The sequence below is a fragment of the Cyprinus carpio genome, chromosome A14 (assembly GCF_018340385.1).
Source record: "Cyprinus carpio isolate SPL01 chromosome A14, ASM1834038v1, whole genome shotgun sequence".
In the NCBI taxonomy this organism is placed as follows: Eukaryota; Metazoa; Chordata; class Actinopteri; order Cypriniformes; family Cyprinidae; genus Cyprinus; species Cyprinus carpio.
Genome location: NC_056585.1, coordinates 16,010,188 through 16,013,955, shown reverse-complemented (window position 1 = coordinate 16,013,955; position 3,768 = coordinate 16,010,188). Strand labels below are relative to the sequence as shown.

At 44.9% G+C, this 3,768-nt stretch overlaps 1 long non-coding RNA gene across 1 annotated transcript; it reads right to left on the bottom strand.

Moving 5' to 3' along the window:
• Window positions 1-206: 206 nt before the first annotated feature.
• LOC122147437 lies at window positions 207-2,167 on the bottom strand. The gene is made up of 4 exons (XR_006161626.1): window positions 1,907-2,167; window positions 1,439-1,825; window positions 556-621; window positions 207-467 (listed from the first exon to the last, which is right to left on the bottom strand). It is a non-coding gene; the product is annotated as an uncharacterized LOC122147437 (long non-coding RNA).
• Window positions 2,168-3,768: the final 1,601 nt, after the last annotated feature.

Below are 3,768 nucleotides of genomic sequence, written 5' to 3'. Positions count from 1 at the left end.
TTTATATCATTTTAGAGTTTACATGGCCTTAAATTTAAACAATTTAACTGCAGACTTTTTAAGGACTCTTGGAAACCCTAAGAACATATTTCAGTGCAAATGTCACAGGTCGGAGCGGACCACAGGTGTTGCGAGTCACGCCCCTTCCCGACTTCCACCTCGAGGAGGTCCCAAAATCACCCCAAGGACCAGACACACAAGATGAGTTAAGGGAATTTAAAACAACTTTATTTAAATTATTTAAAAAGGTAATCTAGGAAAGGAGAAAAGGGGAATCTAAAACTTTGATTTTCGTCTCTTGACAGGAGGGGACTGGGCCTGAGAACTCTGGAGGTCTTTGGTAAGTAATCACCAGGGGAGGGGGGGGCAAGGGCTCTTCCGTCCTTTCCCAGAACTTCCACCAGTCTCCTGACTAATCCTAAGTCCTTCCTTAACTGCTTGATTTCCCGTGGCGCCCTTCTCTTCTCCTGAAGGCAACAAGAACACACAATGAGTAATGGTTAAAACGAAGAATGCCTGGTTCCTAGCTTCTTTGCTCTTCGGGTTGTACTTCACCAGCGTCTGGACAGCTCCTCCACTCCCATAGACCTCCTAGGTAGATATAAGGTAACACCCAAATCCCTGAGGGCACAGTTAAGGAACAACGGTAAGGATGTAGCAAGGTAACTAGGCCATGCCCCTGGATGTCCACCGGTATATCAGAAGCGAGTAACTTTTTACTCGTATCACAGATAGATATTGAGCAAGGTGACTGACTCTTCACACTAGGCTTACTGAGCGGGTTCCAGAGCAATGGCTTTTAACTCGTGCAGGCGGGTAAGTATTCAACAAGTAGCTGTATCTTCACACTGGGCTTTTACAGGGCGTATTCAAGGTCAGTAGCTTTTAGCTCGTACAAACAGGTGAGTATTCAACAAGTGACTGTATCTTCACGCTGGGCTTACAGAGCGTATTCAAGGGCAATAGCTTTTAGCTCGTACAGACAGGTAAGTATTCAACAAGTAACTGTATCTTCACGCTGGGCTTTACAGGGCGTATTCAAGGGCAATAGCTTTTAACTCATACAGAGAGGTAAGTATTCAACAAGTGGCTATATCTTCACGCTGGGCTTACAGAGCGTATTCAAGGGCAATAGCTTTTAGCTCGTACAGACAGGTAAGTATTCAACAAGTAACTGTATCTTCACGCTGGGCTTTACAGGGCGTATTCAAGGGCAATAGCTTTTAGCTCGTACAGAGAAGTAAGTATTCAACAAGTGGCTGTATCTTCACGCTGGGCTTTACAGGGCGTATTCAAGGGCAATAGCTTTTAGATCGTAAAGACAGGTAAGTATTCAACAAGTGACTGTATCTTCACGCTGGGCTTACAGAGCGTATTCAAGGTCAGTAGCTTTCCCCACAATATCCGCACAATACCTTGTTTTGCTTTCACACTTCACCTTCGAGCTGGGTCCAGAGAACGGAGTTATAGGCGGGCGTAGGTGGGATAGGTGGGCACCGCCACGGCAGCCTACGTTCTTTCCAACAGGAACTTTTCTCGGCCTGGAGGGCAAGTACAGACAACAGGGAAACGGCACAGCACTGCAAAGCTTTAGTGCACACACGTCAAAGACAGACTCACCCACTGCACTACACACACTTCAGTGATTTTTAAGGTCGGTACTCCACACCCGGTCGAATTTCGTCCTGGAGGAGTTTGCAGTCGCTGTCACGGTAAGTGCTCCAAACTTTACGGTGTGGCCACAGCCAAATAACATCCATTCACCCACGCTCTACTTCGGCTCACCCACTCGTCTCGTCCTCCAACGATGGGGCCGCTCAACAAGCTGTTAATCACTCCAACAACAGGTATTAGTTATCCATATCCAAGTATGAGCAGTGATATGTAAACAATCCAATGTACTCACAGTCTTCGTGATACTGATCTTCTCCCGCTCTCTTTCTCATCCAGATATAAGACAACCAATCTAAGCAATCCAATGTACTCACAGTCTTCGTAATACTGATCTTCTCCCGCTCTCTTTCTCTCCCCAGCTTCGTGCAAACGCCCAGAAATGTCTTCGTTGTTCCACAATGTCACTATTTCCCTACGGCACCTTCGTACAACAGACACGAGTGAGTACGACTTCTTTCCATAAACTTCACTTTGGCAAACCTGTTCCAGTGGCCGTTTTTCAAATCCTCCAATTCGCTTAGCGACTCCACAATTACTCTCATCTGCTTCGCCCTGCTCCAGCGCCCAAAACACTCCGTCCCACTCGTGGCGTTCCTTGGGAGGCAAAAACAACACCCCTTCCTGTATCCTCGATGCCCTCTTTATACTCACGAACTGCCCTGTCTGCAATCGCCACATCATTGGACACACCTGCTGCAGATTTCACTTGATTTGGGGCGTTCGGAGTTTCCGGAAGTGACAAGGGCTTACACATTTCCGGTCCGGGCGGCACTTCTCCTCTCACTTTTTGGTTCCGCCCTCCAAGTCACTTCGTGACACAAACATTTCTGTCATGCATTTGGCAAAAAGTTGTTGATAATGCATTTTATTGATATTTGAGGCTAGTGCAACTCTGGCGTTCCCGTTGTTTGTGTGTAGCGGTGTGATGATTTAAATAAACATATCAGTATCCCCTTGAACTTGGTAAAAAGATAAGATAATCTGTTTACCATCTTGACTGGAAAATGCTGTTTTCATGGTGAGTTTTTCATGTATTATTTGCTAATGTTAGTGAATGTTTACATTAGAGTGCACGTCCTACTGGTCCTACTACACTGGAGTGGCTGGAAACTAGCGACCTCTCCTTACTTGCATTTCAAATATTTTAAAATTGATCATCCGAGTCTAAAATGATCCAGCTGGCTGTACTAAAAGACATTGCAGGCCGTATACGGCATTTTGGGTTTCTTATAAGCAAAAATAGATTGCATTAGCAAGCCCCTTTTGTCAGCTGTCTACGTCATTTTATCAGACACTTTTTCTTTAAGTGACGTGACATACAACCATGTATGGTGTGACCCATACTCAGAATTCATGCTCTGCATTTAACCCATCCAAAGTGCACACACACAGCAGTGAACACACACACTGTGAACACACAGTCGGAGCAGTGGGCAGCCATTTATGCTGCGGCGCCCGGGAAGAAGTTGGGGGTTCGGTCTGGGACTCGAATCCACAACCTTAGGGTTGTGTTGTAACCATTAGGCCACGACTTCCCCTTTGATGATGAACCAGTCAGGCCGACGGCCGTTGGATCGACGGCCGTTCTGGATTTCTCCAGAACGTCCAGATGGCCAGTCTGCCCCTGATGCAGTGCTTTTTAATACATACTGGACTAGTGAGATCTTTGTGAAAAAACAAACAAACAAACAAACAAACAAAAAAACAACCTTTAGACAAAGGTTGCTGCAGTTTAAATTTATCACAGGTGTTAAATGTTGGTTTCGTATTGTAGCATTTGAATATAAGTGATTTTTATTTGACTTTAAAATATTTTTGTCTTCTTAATAAATCAAAATGTAGGTCTGAAGGCCTGACCCAGCCAAAACTTCATAACTTCCCAAAAGCTTCTGTGCTGATTGGTACCAAACACATCCATGGCTTGAATACTCACAGTCTAGAGATGCCTGCTACTGTTTTGCAAGTAGACATTTTTCTCTCCCTGATGCTCCAAAGAGTGATTTTTCCTCCTTTGAGGGGTACAGTAATTGGAAGAATGCTACATTTAAAGATAGTGGGTTTTCTTCTCATGTCAAATCTGAGAACTATGTAAAC